This window comes from Pantherophis guttatus, chromosome 2 (assembly GCF_059756535.1).
Source record: "Pantherophis guttatus breed Tessera chromosome 2, ASM5975653v1, whole genome shotgun sequence".
In the NCBI taxonomy this organism is placed as follows: Eukaryota; Metazoa; Chordata; class Lepidosauria; order Squamata; family Colubridae; genus Pantherophis; species Pantherophis guttatus.
In genome coordinates this window covers 81,023,483-81,042,862 of record NC_142064.1, presented here as the reverse complement: position 1 = coordinate 81,042,862, position 19,380 = coordinate 81,023,483, and the positions used below count along the sequence as shown (strand labels likewise).

The 19,380-nt window shown below is 43.2% G+C and overlaps 1 protein-coding gene across 13 annotated transcripts in view; it reads left to right on the top strand.

The window, feature by feature from the left end:
- The window catches only part of ELAVL2 (ELAV like RNA binding protein 2), a 209,922-nt gene that overhangs the window by 29,598 nt on the left and 160,944 nt on the right, over nucleotides 1-19,380 (top strand). Inside the window, exon 1 of one of the 13 annotated variants that reach the window (XM_087886324.1) lies at nucleotides 11,731-11,851. The exons of 7 other annotated variants lie outside the window; for them this stretch is intronic. The gene's annotated coding sequence lies outside the window, so the exon portion shown is untranslated. Of the gene's footprint in view, nucleotides 1-11,730; nucleotides 11,852-17,786; nucleotides 18,034-19,380 lie in introns of those variants that run through there. 5 more of the 13 variants (XM_087886314.1, XM_087886317.1, XM_087886315.1 and 2 more) reach the window with 5 other exon arrangements.

The following is a 19,380-nucleotide window of genomic DNA, read 5'->3' as shown; positions in this document are numbered from 1 at the left end:
TTTTATTTATTTATTGTTTATTTATTGGTTCAATTTATATGCCGCCCTTCTCCGGAGACTCAGGGCGGCTTAAAATGCATCAAGCAATAGCCTTCATACTTTTGTATATACCTGCTTAGTAGGGCTTTCGGCCCCCCACTAAGCGGTGTTCTTTTTTTATACAAAGTCAGCTTATTGCCCCCACAATCCGGGTCCTCATTTTACCTACCTCAAAAAGATGGAAGGCTGAGTCAACCTTGAGCCTGGTGAGATTTGAACTTGCAGTAATTGCAGGCAGCTGGTGCTACTTAACAGCGTTTTAGTCTGCTGCACCACCAAGGCTCTTACTTTTATGAACCCAACTACTCTTGTTGGTGAACATAATATGCAAGTGATAAATGATGGTTTGTTTTATCATGTGAAGTCACTAATCTTGACTGATGATTAAGAAAATAGTGTCTTATTGTGGCCTACACACACACACACACACACACACACACACGTGCAAGAGAAGGCTGGGGATATAAATGATAGTGGGTTGAAGCAAGAACTTTTTTTTTATAATGTTGCCCTTAGAAGATTTGCAAGATTGGCTTAGATTTTTCAAAGATGCTGTCAGTGGATGAATGTCTTATTATAGGACAGTGGAACGTTGTTTCCTAGAAAGGAAAATGTGAAATTTGTCCTTAAGAGGTTTATCGATGCTGCTTTTAGGAAGTTTCATCTATAAAGTGTCAGCGGTGCTGCTGTCCATCTACAAAGATATCCGATAAGGATGAGTCAAAGCAAGGCCATTTTGTGGATCTCATTAAATATTTAGAATCCTTATTGCACTACTGAGCTAGAGGCAAGGTTGCCAGTCTTGGGGTTAAGTTTCCTGTGCCTTCAGTTCACCGAAGCAATATGATGAAATATGTCATTGCAAAAATAGACATTTTAGAGAAATGGCACCCCAAACATTTTTGCTAAGACATTATCAGCTTTGTGTCAATCAACAACATATGGGCTTTAATGACCATGATGTTATGGGTAGATTTTATGTTCAGAAAGAATCATCATTGTAAACAGGGACATTTGATCTAGAAAGATTTCTTCAGATGTGGTTAACAGTCCCAATAAATAGCCATAAATTTCTCAAATATAGTTCTCAAAGCTATATTGAGAACTAAGCAGATACGCGGCGTTCTATTTTTGAAGTCCTCCACTTTTGATAGGGTTTGGGCTGGAGTTACAATGTAAGCTGTAGAAGAGAGAACACAATATTTCCTGTGGCAATCTTAGAATTAAATAGAATTGCCTAATCGCAGCAATCAACGGGGAGAGAAGAAGAAACAAGCATGTAATAATTGCAAAAGGGCCTTAACACAATCATAACCCTTTTTTAATTAATGGAGTTTTGCACCGCAGTCTCTGGATTTCAACTGATCTTTGCAAATCCAGAGGTGAAATTTTACAAAATGCAAGGCAGTTTAGTCCTGAATAGGATCAGGAGGTATATTAAGAAATAGTAGTGTGCACCATTTTTTTTTTTAAGAAAAGAAACCCTATAGAAAGGCACAGATTTATAGTTTACATTATTGGTGCGATCCTATATGTGACTGCTAAGAATTAAGCCTCTTGGAATTCAGTGAGACTTACACCCAAATAAATGAACACCATATCCCACCTTCAGCATTGGCCCTAATCGGTGGATTATCAGACTGGTTTAATTGAATGATGCGAAAGAGGGAAAGGTTATTCTAAAAATAGGCATGGCCTGGACCAAAATGAAGTTTGATTTAATTTAACTTTACATTTCAATTATTAACTACTGATAATACTTAAGTACTCCCAATGTATTTAATCGTTCCTTCCATTCTGCCTAATTAAAAATCATCTTTGATAACATATTTAGAGGAACTCTCGGGAATGTAACTTAAGGCTTTCCGAGCCTGAGATTTTGTGCGTGCTGCGATTTCTTTCCTTTTCCTGTTTAGGAAAAATAAAAATAAAAATGAGGACAGCAGTCTATTTTACCAACGTTTTGTAAAAATAACAGAGATAACATGAGTGTGAAGCACTCTGTACATTATACATGCATCAGTAAATAGCAGGTATTGCTAGTGTTTGTACGTATATTTACCCAGACAAGGGTATTTGCTTCCAAAAGGTCATATAGCTGCTACACAAGTACCTTTACTGCTATAATCAGAGAAAACCTACAGTTTTCAGACAGAACAAGGGATAATAAAATAATATAAATGTCATATGTTGTATCCTAAATGACACCGGTTATAGTCCTGAATTTAACACTTGGGAGTAAGTAACCACTGGATTCTAGGGCTTCGTTTTCTCGTATCAGAATGTAGGCCCGTTAATTTAGTCAGTTCCTCACATTACTTTAGATGTGTTTTAAATATGCCTCCATCCATGGTACAAATCTGTCTCTTGTACATGTGATCTTATTATCTGAAGATCTAATTATATAGTACTCTAACCATCAAGAATATAGAAATCCCCCCCTTTAAAAAAAAGGTAGTAACTGGTAATGGGCAATAGCCATTATTTTACAGCACTATATCATTAGCAGAACAATTACTGTAGAAGAGAGATATTTTAGTGCAATGCATCCGCCTTTTTTTTTTCCTGCCTTAGCTAATTGCATGAAAACATAAAACCCCTGTTCCTGAAAGCAGAATTCATTTGTAGCTTATTTTAACTTGTCATACAGTAGGTGCACACTCATCATTAAATTAGCTGGTATTTCCTTCTTCTCAAAGGAGCTTTTCAAAGTTCATAAAAGCGGTTAAGATACAGTACGTAGATCTTACTTGTTGGAATGCCTAAAGAGTTTGGAAGGAATTTACCTGACATTCTCTTAAAGAAGTAATGCATAACATGCATTATTAACTAGGGAATATATTTGCCATTTTTGAATGTACGTATATATGTATGCATTCAAAAATGGCAAATATATTCCCTAGTTAATACTGTATATATTATGCACCGTATTGCTTGTCATATGTGTGTGTTTGTGTGTGCGTGTGTAAAGCAGTTTATGTCATAGTTAGCTATATATATTTAGATAGATAGATAGATAGATAGATAGATAGATAGATAGATAGATGATAGATAGATTGATTCTATTTTCTCAAAGTCCTTCCATATCTGGCATTTGCATCCCATATCAGTTGGGCCACTGTGTTTTCATACCCAACTTGGGCAATTGAAACTAATTTTATAAAGTACAGCTCAGATTGAAAAAAAATGGCAGACTTTGGAGTCCTTCATTTTCCCCTCCTTGAGAACTCTTGCCTCCTTTCACTTCCTAATCGCTTGAATTTAAAACTACCCGGTAGATTTATCAATGAGCCAGATTTTATCCTCCTATTCAGTTTCTAGTCATGTTCATAAACCTTCTAAAAAACTGCCAGCCTTAATATTCCCTGTTTATAATAAGTAACGGGCTTAACTAACTCTAACTCTCCTTCCTCAACGCCCTTCCCAGCCCCTGGACTCAAGGGATCCCTTTTGTGTGAACCCTGCACAGACCTAGCTCTAGTGATTATCAACTGCAACCCTCAACTGTGGTTGAGAATGTCAGGGAAGTGCCTGGCTGCAAAACCAGAGTCATCCACCATGGATTAAGAATGATGGCTTGACAACCAGACAGCTTTCCCCTTGTACCAATAGTTCAATTTTTGTGGGTTTGGGGTTTTTTTTTTTGTGTTTTTTGCAAAGTGCACATAACATGTATTGAAAAAAATTGGGTAGGAGCCAGTCATTTTGCCCCCCACCCTTACTGTGTAGTATTTGGGCGATGAAGGTTTGTTACACCAAAAGGGGTAGGATTTGCATGGGGAAAAGTATTATTTTTTGCATTCTTCTATTAATTAGCTGGAGAGCACACTGATTGCTCAAGTGTTCCTGCCTGCTTTCAGCTTTCCAAGGTCAGCAGGAGTGAAGGTAATTGTAAGACTGACTTCAACATATTTTGGCAAGAAAGTAGAAAGGATACTTCATGGAAGTGCCGAAAAGTCAGGAAAAAGGGGGAAAGGAGTCAGAGAGCTGCACTGATCTTAAATAATTGCACTGCCTGTGCAATAAGGGTGCCCAATCTAAGACTCCAGGACTATATTCAGCTTCTGAAAGCTTTGAGGTGAGCCCGCTAAGTAACTTCATAACTGCTGCTATATTGAATGTAATAAAAGGGGGAAGTATTACATGCATAGAGAAGTATCTTAGCAAATGCATGCCCATTTATTTCATTTAAGGTGAACTGCCTTTCACTTTTGAATTCAATTTAGTTTTTCTCCTGGTCCTTACCACATATGCAGCTCAAATGCAACCACCCACGTTCAGGCTTCCCAACCTCCCACCCCCAAAGTTATAGCTTCTGATGAACAGAGATAAGCTGCACTTCCCCCAAAATTCAGCAATCTCTTAAGGATTATCTCTTTAAATCCAGGATGTGGGTTTCTTCCATAAGACAACAGCTTTATGAAAACTAGCCCAGAGTATAACTATATCACTCTTGGGTTACAAATGAGTTAATAGCAAAAATCAAATGAACAAGAAAGCAAATGGTATAATGTTATTTGGTACTGTCAGCCCATTGTAAACAAGTACTGGTATTACAAATGCTTCTCTTTCAAAGTGATGGATTATTATCGTTCTTCTTATCCCTCTGTTAGTGATCCAATCTGGTATTCCTCAGGTATTTTGAGCCACCTCTTTTTATCAAGTCCAGCCAACATGGCTAATGGTCTGTGATGATGGGAACAATATCTAGAGAACATGCAGCTCCAACAAGGAAAAGAGCTATGGCTATAGATATACTGTAGAGAATATAATGGCTACCTCCCTTATTGTTCTAGATTGTGATCCAGAGTGACATTTTAATTTACTTTATTTCTATACCACTCTCCACAATGCTAACTAGAATTCTGAGTGCTAACTGCAATGGTGAATCAGATGGTTGGAATTAGGGTAATTGTCTGAGCATAAGCCTACAGCCAGCTGATGCCAATAGCCATTATAAAATCCATATTTTTGATAACAAGATCCTACGTGCCAGTAAACCATAGTTGCAAAGCCAGAAGTTACATGACCCATGTCAGATTCATGTATTTCTAAAGCCACAAAAATATTGATTAAATCAATAACATGGCCTCCTCGGGATCAATGAATTGGCCATTTCAACTTGAAACGTTCACTTGAAGGATGCTTGCCTTTCTATTTACAAAAGTGTTCTGAGACAGTGAATGTTTTAAATTGCTAAATTAAAATGCTTTTTAAATATTAATTTGACCCATTAAGCTATATTTATTGCTAGCTCCCAATCACTGTATGTATGTATGTATGTATGTATGTATGTATGTATGTACTTTTTGTTGTTTTATGAAAATTAAAGTCATTATCTTTTATCCTAGTTGATTTAACCACTGTTAGTTGCTACTTGGAGCTGTTTGGGAAGAAAGGCAGTATATAAATATATGTTAAATGAATCAACATTGACTGCCCATGTTGCCAAGCTTGTAGAATCTGGTTTGAACCACAAGGGATATGAATATACTTAAAAGGTCCAAGAATTTTTCCAAGAACCGTTCTGTCTTCAGCTAAACAAAATCTGATTTCCACCAGAGCCAGGATCTCCTTATTGAAGGAGATACGATCCTGGCCCCTGACACCATTAGCCTTTTGGGCAGGATTTGTTGCTTACACAAACATATGGCTCTTTTTTTTTTTTTTTTTGTATACCCATTCATTCTTCCAAAACTCATTAGTCTGGCTCCCTCTTCCCCTTTCAGAAATGACTTTGCTAATTTATGATCCCTAAGGGACAGAGTCTCTGCCTCTGTCGCTCACTTTCTCTCCCTTCCCCCACCCAGACATATTTACATATGTACACATAGAGAGGTCAGGTAATATTTGAGCTCAGTTCAAAGATGTATCCCTGTAGCTTGTTTTGAAACACTACGGAAGTCATTTGCCATTATCTCCTTCTGAGATTTCCCACCCCCCATATCAAGCATTCTAGCTTCCTGCCCTGCTAGTATATGGTAGACCCCCTCCCAGAATTAACAAGCTGGATTCTGTTAGCTTCTGAGTTGAGATAAGGTTGGAAGAAGGTAGTGGCAGGTATTGTTGCCAAAATAATAGAACTCAGCTTGGTATTGAAGTTCTTACTTTATAACCATATAAGTCATTTCTTCCCTACTCATACTTAGAAAGCCTTATAAGAGAGGCATCATTAAGCATCCAATCTACAAAAAATGCAATTGCATACGCTTTTCAAAGCTTTGCAGCCTTCCATGCAACTTTGAGAATTTACAATCAAAACAACAGCAATGATTATTTCAAAAAACAAACAAACAAACAAAAAACAAAAACAAAAACAGAGCTGAGCAAAGATGGATACAGGTCTGATTACTTCCACTCCATTCATACTGGGATAGTTTCATTGAAGCTAAAGTTTGGCTCGTTGCAAAGCTTCCTCCTTCCCCCTCCTCCCGCCCCCATATTAAAGTGATTATCTATCGAAGACCTCTGGACCCATCCTCATCTCTGCAGCGTGCTGATAAGGCAGCTGCTTCTCTGCCGCCGTGTCTCCCTGGGCCTCGGTCTGTCTTTCGGTACAAACTCTGGCTTTGTTACCATGGCCTGGTGCTGTCACTTTCTCTGTTGTGCAGGCGTTTGATCCGAGCACAAAAGGGGGTGGGGTAGGGTGGGGAGGCGGCTGTGGAGCTGATTGTCTGGTTGATAGTCGTGGCCTCCTCCTCCTCCTCCTCCACTTAAACATGCATGGCACCCAAATGGCATAGAAGCCACGGGAAAGGAAGACTCAGAGCACCTAAAACAGTTTAGCTCCGAGCTGCTTCCTTCTCCTTTTATTTTCAGCAGCTGGAAGAGAAGTAAGGCGACTTCTCTCGCGCTGAGTGCAAGCAGATGGCTTCCTCCAAGCTGAATCCAAATAACCATCATTTATCTTACCTTTCACGAAGTTTAAAGGGTTGCTGGTGTCCTTGCCTGGAACGAATAATTTAAATGCCTCCCACTCCCAACTCGCACAGAAACACACACGTAAGACTCTTCGTTGGTAGTTTCTTCAGCGGTGCGAGCAAAACGAGGCTTGGTACTATTGAGGTTGCCTTGAATTTGCGCGCGTAAAGGGTGTGTGTGAGCGTGCATGTATGCGTGGCGAGAGAAGGGAAAGGAAGTAACTTGCTGAAAGCCTCAACCTCTCAGTTTGATTTCAACACGTGCAGCTGCGATCTTGGGCGTTGTTTCGGCGGAAGAAACCTTCCCACAGTTCATTCAGAGATCCCGGTCCTTATAGCGAGAAGCTTTAGTTTGTTTTAAGAAGGCTTTTCTTCCAAGTCATCGTCCGGCTTGCAGTTCGGCTGTTGTAATTACTCCTAAATGCATTCTCTGGGAACTACTACGGTGTGCTTCTGTGGCGAGAAACCGGAAGGAACCAACTAAGAAGAACGCGCAAGCCGAACGATGGCCGAACGTTTAAATCAAAAGCAGGGAAAGAAAAAGGAGGAGAAAAGTTGAAAAAGTTATTGTAGATGGGATGTTATTACGCGACGCTACACTTAAGGACTGTGGCCCTTCTGGATGTGCCCGTGTGCTGTTGGATCTCTCCTGGTGATAAACGTGAAAGGCTCCCATTGAAAAATAAAGTACTCTAAAAGCTGCGTGCATCCACCCACTTTCTGTGATAACTTGGCCTTAAGCATAATACATTCTTTGATATTTAATTGAAATTATTTATTTCTCTCTCTCTCTCTCTTTCTCTCCCCCCCCTCGTGTGTTACGACTTGTATAGAACAATGCCTCTCCAAAAGGAAGCTTAAAAAACAAAACAAGAAACAAACAAAAAACCCCACAAAGCAACCGTGTTGCTTTTGACTCTTAGCACCTTTGAAAATTATTGCTTTTCTTCTTTGAGCCCCTGTTTTCACTTCCTTCAGCACCGATCGTGGCAGGCGAGAACGGTGCGGTTTAGCGAGGAATTGAACCACGCGCCACCTCTCTCCATGGTCCTGAAAACAACACCCCGAAGTTTAAGATGGGAAAGCATTGGAAGCTGGCTTTGAGATTCCCCTCCATTCTCACCCAGTACATAGTATATTCTTTTGCTGCTAAATCTTTCGCAGTTGTGATAGCGAGATTGTTTTCCCATCACACTTATCTTGAATTCTTGAGTTCGGTTATGTTGTTATTGCTGTCCAAAATATGCTTCTTACCGGTTCATGTGCACCTAAAAGAAGAGAGGAAATATTCTGCTTTAAACAAAAGATGCCCATGATCAGAAGACACTGTTGTTTGTCAAGAAGAAGTGTGTTTTTGTGTCTGTGCATGTGTGTGTGTGTGTGTGCATTTTGAGATTTAGTTAGTGTGTGGGATAGACTTTCCCTTCATTTGTATGTGTGAAGGTTTGATGTTGGAAAACTAATTTCTTTTGGAAAGTGATTTTTGCACAAGGCCAAGTACACATTAAAAAATAGTAATTAAAAAAAGGATAAAAACTAGAGTGATACTGGTCTTTCTATCATTTTTATTCCTGCTTAATATTATTTGCTGCACTGTCAAGTTCATACACGCTAAAAAGTTTTTTATATAAAAGAAAAATTCGATCCAGGTAATTGACAAATGAGTACCATAGCACTTGTCCTGTGTGTGGGTTGTGGCCCTTCTTCTATAAACCTCATTTAATAATCCTGGGGGAAGTTTGGCAAAATCTCATTTCTTACGTAAAATAATGAGGAGGAAGAGATGGGGTGGGGTGGGGTGGGGATGGGCGGGTGGGAGAAGACGAGGAGGAGGAGAGCAGGAGGAGGAGATGCTTCTGAAGCTTCTGAAACTTGATTTTGAAAACTTAGCAAAGTGTTGCTGTTCAGAATTTTTTCATGGGCTGAACCGAAGATAGAATATCAGCTTAGTAAGCATTCTAACCGTTGCTAGCATCACAGAATGCTACATTCCTTTTACTGCTTCTATAGCATTGCTACTTTTGTTAATATATCTCCGGAGTCCTGACTTCGGGTTAGAACTAGCAAGATAATTGCCTTGGTTTTGCCTATTGATAGCCCAGGGTGAGGAGCCTCTTACCTTCTCTTCTCTTCTAACTCATTCTTCAAATGCCGATTTTCCCAGACAATGGTCGGGCTTCATCAAAGGGACAATAAGGAACGAGGGGCGTGTCTTTATGCAAGGATACACTGTTTCAAAAAAACACAAACCGAAGTTGCTGTGCTTTTCTTCAAAACGTTGGCATTGTTGGGCATGACCGAATCCAAAAGGATAGCTTGTGGATATCTTTTTCATGCCCTCCTAACATCAAAAGTTTCAAGTAGAATAAATAAAGGCAAGCACCATCTCTCTTTTTCACCCACCCCCCCAATACATATAGGGTATCAAGCTTGGAAATCTAACCCACACCTTTCCTTAAGGTGGATATTGGTTTTAAAGAACTGCAGGACTTCTTAGGAAAGTGACGTCCCTGATCTTCGATTGCTCTAATTTGGGAGAGGGGGGTGTCGATTTTTCTCTGATGCCAACTCCCTGCTGCTATGGCTGCCCGCTAGGATTCAACTTTCAAGGAGTTGGTGCTGGAGCTAGCATTCGGTTAGCCTTACGTGGATGGGAAGGGTAGCTTTGGTTGCATCTATATGTTGCTACTTGAAGTAAAAGAAAAAGAAAAAGAAAAAAAAGAGCAAAGCTTCCCTCTCTTCAGAGTGTGTCGGCCAAACAGTCAGGTCCTCGCAAGCTCTCATCCGTGGCATTCCTCTCTGCTGAACATTCAAGGGCATGCTATCACGGAACACTAACTTGCGTGGCCCCGCTCTTCCCAGTCTTCCCTTAAATCTCTCCCATGCAAAGGTTTCGGTTGGACTAAAGAGATAAGGGAAGCGCGTGTGCGCGCGCGTGTGTGTGTTGCGGATCACTCTCCAAAGGACACGCAGTGCTTGATCTGTGCAACTCTAAGTACGCTAGGCAAGTCACGCCATCCCCACCCCCACCCTGCCCCGCCCCACCCGCCCCCGTCTTTTCTCTCAGCAGATGTGGGCTATCTAGAAAGCTGCTCCTCTTGGAGAGGAAACGGGTTGACTTAGGGAGAAGGACGCGCGGAAGGGCAGAGGCGTGAAAATACCCCCTCTGTTTTGTTGATGACCACCAAAGAAACAAAATCCTCAGTGAGAATTAACTGTAAATAATTGGGAGAATGGGCTTAAGTATAGGGGATATCAATCTCCCCCCCTCTCTCCCTCTCTCTCTCCCCGTAAGGGGGGGTACGTGAAAGTATTTTCTTCCCCATACTTCGCTCTTCCAACAGCCCCTCCAAGTTTAAGTCGCGAAAACGTGCCGTGATTTTTGAGGCAAGTTCATGGAGAACCGAGCACTTGTGGCAGCCGCAAAGTTAGTCAAATAAGCTAAATTAACCCTCCCCGCGATCTTTTTCAACAAAGGAAGAAGCAGGCCCAGCTTTTGTTTTCCTTTGGTTTGAGAAGTTGCCGTGTTTTTTTTTTTTTTTTTTTTTTTTAAAAATCGGACGTGGTTCCTATTTTATGGACAAGTTCGGAGAGGGAAGTAGAGCCCGCCCAGTTCTTTCTTTCTTTTTTGGGGGGGCTTCTTAAAAGTTTTTTTTCTTTCCTCACAACCTTTGGCAGCTCAGTACTCTTGACAGGGAGGAAAGAAAAAGGGCTAGAGAGGTGTGTATGTGGAAGGCGCGACTTCTTTCATTCAGTGGGAATCTCAGCCCACGCGCCACGCGCTTGGAACGCTAGTGACAACAGGTTTGTGTGCCTGAAGCTTGTGAAACATCCTAGCGGAGCCGTTCAGGGTCCAAACATACCAAGCTCCCACCCCTCACTCAAAAAAAAGGGGGGGGGCGGGTGGGAAGAAGATGGTGCAAGGATTCCTCAGGCTTGCAATTGTCTCGTTTAGGGGAGGAAAAGGGGGGGGAGGGAGAATGGAAAGTGGGGGAGGAAAAAAAAAAAAAGAGCGAGAAGGACAAACGCAAAAGACGCGTTCGATTGCTTCGCCGCCCGTTCGCCCTGACGCCGAGCAGGGGTATCTATCGCTCAGTACAACGCACCTTGAAACGGGACTCCATCGAGCCCGCCGGAGTGGCACCGAGCGACAGCCAATCCGATCGGCCCCTGGCCGGGGGCGGCGCCAGATGCAGCCGCTCGGACCAATCGGAGGCAAAAGAGACCCTGCGAGCAAGTTCCGTTGTCTCTGGATTCGGCGTATACTTCCGCGCGTGGCACTCGGGATAGGTGGGAGAGCCTGGCACGGCTGCAGAGACACATACACGCGCACACTCGTGCGGAAGCAGAGGAGCGCCGGGTGATACGGTTCCTATAAATCTGTGCTGTAGTCCACCTCCCATTTAAGGCGACCTCCCCCCTTCAGCCTGTTCTCAGATAAGAGATGCTGCAGCTTACTTCGATTGGGAGCTGCTAGAAAGAAGGAGGAAGAGAGAGGGAGGCTGTATTTTAAGAAACCCTCCTTTTCATCCCTTCTTTCCTTTGTTCTTACCTTTTATTTCTCCTCCCCTCCCCCTTTTTTTTGTTTAGTTGTGTTGTAACAGGAAACCATTCGATTTTGCCACGCTCCTTTTTTTTTAAGTTCCCCCTTTCTTTTTTTTAACCCCCCCCTCCCAATTTCTTTTCGTGTTCTGGGAGTGGAAAAAAAAAAGAAGCTTTGATTTAAAAAAAAAAATCCTCCATTTTTAAAAAAATCTTCTGTTTGCAACTGTCCGCAATTTAGGTTTTGGGTGTTGTCTTGAGACCTACCCATTTGATTTTTTTTTTTTTTAAATTGGGAGACCTTACAGTATTACCTTTTTTTTAAAAAAAAAAACCTGAAGCGAAAAAAGGTAAGTTGTGCTTTATTTTATTCACATTATTATTGCCAGATAGCGACGATTTTAAGTTTTGGAGGTGTCAGGTTGGCTAGGCTGCCTTGAGAGAGGATAAAAGTGCATGAGATCCAATTAAGTTTATTGCTCACACGCTTCCGCTTGGTTTCTAGCAGCTTCAGCAGCATCAGTTGAACAGGGTTAGCTACTCCATATCATTTAGAGTGGCAAAAGGGGTAGACGATGTACAATTTTGTGTTACATTTTGTGTTGTGTGCATACATTTAGGAACTCGCACGCAGAAACTGTGTAGCTCGCTAGCTTGGAGGTGTGAAGTTGCCTCATAACAGAACCGCTGACCTTCCCGTTGGATCAGCGGAAAGTGCTCAACGCTCGGCTGGGGTGTGAGTAAGTGACTGACTGAATGAATGAATGGAAGGAAGGAAGGAGTATCGCTGTGAAGAGCTTAAACCGGCGTTTGCAGATCAGACGGGATTAAGCGTCCAACTCTAATTGTATTAGCCGAATAGCATTGACTTGGCTGGGAAAGGAGGAGAGAGAGAGAGACGGAGAAAGGATGCGTGGAGCAGGGACTTGAAACGGGGAGGGGAAAAAAATCTGCAGACCTTGGTGTGTTAGCTGTCAAAGCGGATGCCTCGAGATATGCCAGGTTGTGTGCGTGTATGTGTGTGCGCATGTGAAATATATATGCATGTGCGGGTATAAAGGGACTGGATGGGAGAACCAGGCTCTTTAAAACCCCTCTAATGTCAATTACAGCGCTCTGTAGGGAGGGTTCAGCTTTTATATCCGGGAGCCACGATTTTCTTTGTTCTGAAGAAGGTTGGGGGGGGGGGAAGAGACCCGTTTCAGTTCTGGATACAGCCGAAAGGCGTTTTGCTCGGGAGCTTTGCTGGTGTGTATTCCTCGTTAGGTGCGGGCAAGCCATTTCTTCTAGCCGCTGTCCTTGGTCCTGATTGGGGAGGGGGGTGCGGCCAGGGCGGCTGCGTTCCAGCCTGGGGATAACAAAGGCATTCCCTGGGAATAATAATTTTTTAAAAAGCGAAAGTCGGTAGAGTCAGCCCAATACCGACCCGTGAATGCTTCGGTTGTGAAATTGACACCATGCCGGAGAGAGAGAGTATGCGAGGCGTTCCCGGTTCCAAACCCTGCTTTCATTTCGCCTGGTGTCAGCATCTCGGGAGGAGAAAAAAAAAAAAAAGCATCGCCTCCTGTTGTTTAATAAAGAAAGATGTCACACAAAAACCCTCTCTGTCTCACCCCCCCCCCCAACCCCCGTCGCCCCGCTCCTGACTCGGACGTGGTTTGTAAGAAAGAAGTTGGTGGCGGAGGAAGACGGTGATCTGGCTAGGTAGCAAGCCAGGCATTTGAACAAGATGGCTTGAAAGGAAGAGATCTGCCGTCTCTTGTGGCTGAAATTACGGAGGTTGCGGTTCTATCAAGGACCAGCCTCAGGCTATGCTGTTGTCGCTTAATTTATGCCCAGCACGTTACTGTGCAATGCATGCATACAGCCATCTCTCTTTCACAGGAAGAGCGTTAGTGAGTGCTTAGTCCGGGTCCTTAGTTGGTTTTCCTCTCGAGTTTCTTTAAGAAAATAAGAGGGAGCATAGGAGCAAGTAGTTGTGATTGAATTAACCATGTAGGATTTCAATTGGCTGGGGGGCAGGTGGCTTACCAATACAACCTACATATTCCGAACTAGGCTGAATGTTAGACATCTGAGGGCTTGCTCTTTATAGGCTAAGCATCCATCGTGCCCGATGTGCAGGTGTGAATAAAATAGGACCGTGTTAATAAGTTCTGCTATCCAGCTGCATTCAAGTATATGAAAGACGCCTATAGGATGGGAGAGGTGTTTGTGGGATCCTCTGGAGGGCAAGGATTTATTTCATCTTCATACAAACACACACACACACACACACCCTTCAAGAGCCAAGCCCATTTTCACTTTGCACGTGGTGGTGCTACTTAATGAGCCTTTAGCTAAACGAGTGGAAACATGGCTTGGTTTCCATCTTTACAGGCTACTTACTAGATAGGAATTGTTTGAATTTTGGCTTTTCCAGGCCATGTTGTCAACCAGGGGAGGTCAGGTGATTAAATGCTGGAAAGTTAAGCTACTCTCTCAGTGGAGGGCCCACTTAAGAGGAGCAGCAAACTCAACCTGCACCACACTTACAACCTAATGTATTTCATATGGGGAGTATTGAGGAGTGCAGCAAGCCAATACAGCTGTTTGTGAAAGGGGTATAGCCCCAAACGGTTGTCCCCTGAAGTGGGTTAGGTACCTCTACTATTTTAGGTGGGGAGAGAGATAGCCAATGAGTTCTATCAAATATTGCTAGTCTCGCAATATTGTTAAGCCATAATAAAATATGCCTTATCAGTGCCCTGACCTTGTATGTCCTCCCTATTCAACAAAGCGGGCTGTTGAGACGCTTGCCAAGCAAATATGGCCAAGGTGATGCGGAACATTGTTTCTGAAACTACCTTGCTGGGTCAGCCTATGAATTTAAAAAGGTTGCAGGCCTGTGCAAAGCCCCACTTAAGAATCCTTTAAGGGACCACCCTGCGGCAGGGAATGTAAAGGCCCCCTGGAAGGAACCGTGAACTCAGCCAGATTCTCCCCACAAGGTTGCCTGCAAAGAGCTTCCTAGTGACAGACTTTAGGGAAGCAGAGAAGGATGCCACCAGATTGATCTGGCGAAGGTCACACGTAGGGCACCTTAGCCAAGAGCCAGAACAGAAACCGGAGCTGTGGATGATAGGATTTACGGACAAGGCTCAGGTGAGAAAGCTCGAAGGTAGACTTTGAGCTGTTTCCCCTTTATGGATGACCTTCAAGCTTTCAGTTTGAGATTGCATTCTTTACCGCTTTCCTTACCTCCCTATGTTGGGAGTGAAGGGTTGCAAATCTCATCTAGCTGGCAGGAAAACCATGGTCCCAAAGCCACTTCTATCCAGACATCTTCCCTTTCCAAGGGCTTTAGGCCCCTTGGAGCTAAAAGGAACCATGCCAGCATTGGCATGATGAGGAATGCCAGCAATCTTTACCTAGTTGTAAGTCCCACACAGATCAGTTGGGACTTCCTGTAGAAAGAATGAGTATTGGAACTCTTTCCAATTGGTGGGGCTATGACTCTCAGGTTTTGGGAAGTTGTAATCCTAGTTCATCTGGTCAACTGGTGAAGAGCTTCAAGGTGGCCAGGCTGTAATTGTGCTTTTCAGGATTTGAGAGATGCCAGAGACTGGACACAAGACCGAGCTCCTATGGAAAAATACCATAAGTGCATTCCCCAACTCCTTAAGAGATGCTGGGAACAAAACTAGCTCTGGCCCTCCACAACCAAAAGTACAGCTATCTGGAAAGCATTTAAGTCAGTTTGGATCCAATGGGATTTTTGGCCAAGCAGCCCTCTCCTCCTTGTTCATTTAGAGAACAGGACTTTCTGTTCAAATCTGAAAACCACCACCATTACCCTTGGCATGACGGCTTAAGTGCTTTATGGATGGGAGCCACAAATGATTTCCCTCACGGAGCTCCATAGCCGAACATTAATCTTTAACGATATGCGCTGCAGAGTTAAGAGGCTTTATGGATTACAGCCAAAAGATTGCTAATTCGAAAGACTTTATTCCATAGTCATCCAGCTGACCCGTAGAATTATTTTAAAGTAGATTACAGCCTGATCTGCTTGCTCACTTTCTAAGGTTACTTTGAAGTAAGTGGGGAAAACAAGAGGGACTTTTCACTGCATACAGGTTCCCCCTTTTTTAAAATGTAAATGACACTGAATTTTTGGTAAACATCAAGGCACAGCTCCATTCTACTCATTAGGTACAGTCAGGAACTACTGAGCTGAAAGGGATCTACTTCCAAATATGTGCCCTCATGGTTGGGCAGGTTTAGAACCGAGCTTGCATGCTCATTTCATGCAAAATTGTTAATTTACTAGGATTAACTTCTTAGTAAGCATGCACTTCGGTTTGTAGATGTAATCCTAGGCACCTATAACTAAAGGGCAAGCCTGCTATAATTTCACAATCCTCTGTTCTTAGAAAATACTCAAGGAGAGAGACCTGTGACTTTACACTGCCTCAAACACCCTGCCTCTAGCTAGGAGATAAAAATCCCATGTTTTGACACGGGCCTATTGGCAACCCTGTTCGCTCTTGTTCCCTTTGAAGGAAATTCTGGCGAAAACGAGGGAGATTATTCTGGTCGAGACCTACTCTATAGGCTGAATTAACCCCATTAATGTAAATAGAGTTGATTTTGCTTCTTAAGAAGTACCCACAATACGCGTGGCCTTCATACAATTGGAAGTAACTGCTCCTCTAATCACTTTTTGGATTTACTACGAAGAGCAGGGATGCGTCCCTCCCCAATAAGGGGGCACTTAACACCATGGGTTCAAAAGAAGTACTCGCGGCAAAGATTCGCATGCCTAAAACCCAGTACATCGCACAAACGTAGTTAGAAAAATAAGCAGCAATATAAATGAAAGCTTCGCGCAAATCAATGTTTGAGGAAACCCCATTGGATAGTAAAGCTGTTTAAAAAAAAAACAAAAAAAAAACCGGAGATTGAAAGCGAAGACTTCTGGGATTTAAAACTTATTACCGCAGGATGCAAAGAAAACCTCGATGCAGGTGGGTTTGATAGGAACCCATGAGTTGTTTTTTTTAAAAAATTCTTGGTTGACTCCGCCATTTCGGCGCAGGCGCATTTCAGGGCTGCCACCTTTTGGTGAAGAGTTGGAGGGGCCGTTTTTTTTTTCCCGCCAGTGCCTGCATAACGTTCTGTGCATAAGGCTACGCCAAGAGTAATTTTTGCACTGAAAATTGCAAAAAAACAAAAGAGAAGAGGTCAGATATGATTTTTCTGCAAGGGGGAGGGCGGACAGAACTGGATATTTTAGCCATATACGGCTGTTGCAAACCCACCAGTGATTTTTTTTAAAAAAAATATTAGCGTTCCCCACTCCTCACCCCCCCTCAAAAAAAAGAGCACATACAAGCGAGGTCCTTTGCAATTCGTTTATACATATGCCAAAAAAGGATAGTCGGCATTTCAAGGTGCTTTTTTAAAAGACGGTACGTCCTGGTACTTACTCTCTCCGTTGCAGTACTCACGTACTAAGTGTAAGACAGAGGTCTACGTTACTATTTAGAATTACCATTGAACCTATCGGGGATTGCCCTGAAAGTTTTTTTTTGTGGGGGGGAGACTATCGGTTGATATATTAGACGTAGCGCTATGACGCCTTCCACTCGAGTAGGGCAAAGTAAAAAGTTTAAAACCAAGTAAGTGCCTCTCCTAACCGGCGCTTTTCCTTTTAGCCAGATTAAGAAATTCCCAGGCAGGCTTCTCCTAAGCAAAAGCGCTTTTTTTTTTTTTTTTGGAGCTCCAAAAGCTGCTCGAAGCCCAGCTGTAGAAATACCGAGTTGCACAGAGCTCACACCTCGTTGGAATGGCAGCCTAAGGACGATGCCCAGAAGCGCAGCTAATTCGGGGCGCGGGACAAAATCTGAAGCATCGGGCAGGAAAGGGGCAAGACTCGCTTCGGCGGTTAGGTGTGGAGAGGCCCCAGGGAGGGAGGGACGGAGAGATGGACATATGCAATTTGCAAACAGCGCTCATCCAGGGGTAGTTTAGTAGGAGCAGGGTTTTTTTTTTTTTCCTTGAGTTGTATTAAAAAAATAATAATAAAAAAAATCCAGGAGACTTTTGAGGGGTTTGCAAAATCAAATGCAATTTGCTAGGGGGAAAAAAAAAAGCACATACACACACACAAAAAAAGCCCACCCAAGATGGCTCGGTCGGCAGAAGGCCGGCTCCTTGCAAGCCGCCGCGATCATTTTTGCACCCGGGAGGAAGCGCTTGGCTCGGCTTGCGCGCCACCGGCAAGGGGTGGGTGGGTTCCGTGGGCGGGGAAGAGCCGAGCGAGCGAGCGCCCAGCCGGCCAGGTGTGCCGCGTGCCTCTTAATTCCCGGCCCCGCTCACGCGCAGGTGCGAGGAGCGCAGGTGTGGCGCGATTGCCGGACCATCACGGGGTGGAGTTGAAAAAGGCGTGCGCGGGAGCGGCTACTTTGCCTTCGCTCGCTCGTAAGGTGTAGGCTTGGATCGCCTGGGACTCTGCCGAGTTCAAGCTTTGGTTTGGGGCTTTTATCAGGTTAGAAGCCTCGTCGAGGTGGGGGAGGTGAGAAGTGGGTGGAAGGGGTGGGGTGAGGGGACCGGGTTGCCACCGCCTTGAAGTAGGTTATAGTTCGACTTTTTAATACTTTTTTCCCCCAAGCTTCCAGTAAATATAAAACAACTTAAAATGTAGGGGTTGTGTAGGTAAAAACCTAAGGGGTTCTCTTGTGCTGAAAGCGAGGACCGTAGCGGTATTTGGGTGTGGTGTGTAAGTAGAGCCATATGCACAGCCATGCTGCCTGTTGGATTTGAAAAATGCTGTTTGTATTGTAGCTGAATCGCCGCCTTCACTCTAGGGCTTTTCCCGGTTTTAAACTGGGTTGTAACTCTCGCAGGCCATAGTTGGTTTGACTAGCAGCTGCACAATTTGAGGGGCTGGGATACAATAGCAATAGCACTTAGGCTTATATACCGCTTTACATTCCTCTCTAAGTGGTTTACAGAGTCAGCATATTGCCCCCCTTTCCCCCCCCCCCAAAAAAAACAAAAAACAAACAAGCTGGGTTCTCATTTTACTGACTTGGGAAGGATGGAAGGCTGAGTCAACCTTGAACCCCTGAACTCCTGGCAGCCAATAAGTCAGCAGAAGTAGCCTGCAGTACTGCATTCTAACCACTAGTTTGGAATAGGACAGGTTATAAAGCAGTGTTTCTCAATCTTGGCTACTTCAAACTCCGTGGACTTCAGTTTACAGACTTCCCAGCCAAAGTGGCTGGGGATTTATGGGAGTTGAAGTCCATGAGCGTTAAAGTTGCCAAGGTTTGAGAAACACTGCTCTAGAACAAGAGGTCTCCAAACTCAGCAACTTTTAAGACTTGTGGACTTCAACTCCCATAATTCCTTGGCCATCATGGCTGGCTGGGGAATTCTGGGAGTTGAAGTCCACAAGACTTAAGTTAGTTTGGAGTCCACAAGACTTAAGAGAGTTTGGAGTCTCCTGCTCTAGAACAAGGAAATGAATGAGTTTCCAAAAAAAGCACTGAGCAGAGTTAAGGAAATTCTAAAATCTGGAAGACTTGATAGATTTGGGGGGAGGGGGGAAGAAGCCAGGTAGATTTCAAAGCAGTTCTTTGATTAGGTTCTGCAATTGTGGATGTAGCACTTCCAGTTAAATAATTCTTTATATTAATATGTTGACACTAATGACATTAAAACTGCAAACCATTGCAGTCTTATGTTGGAGTAAACCCCATATAGTTAACTGAAGCTTTTTAAAATCAATACCCTTAGTCACAGTGGTTACTTTTATGTTTGTTAGTTGGAATATTGGAAACAAACTTGAATTCTGCCAATTCAGTTAGGTTAGTGATTCTTTTCTTAAATA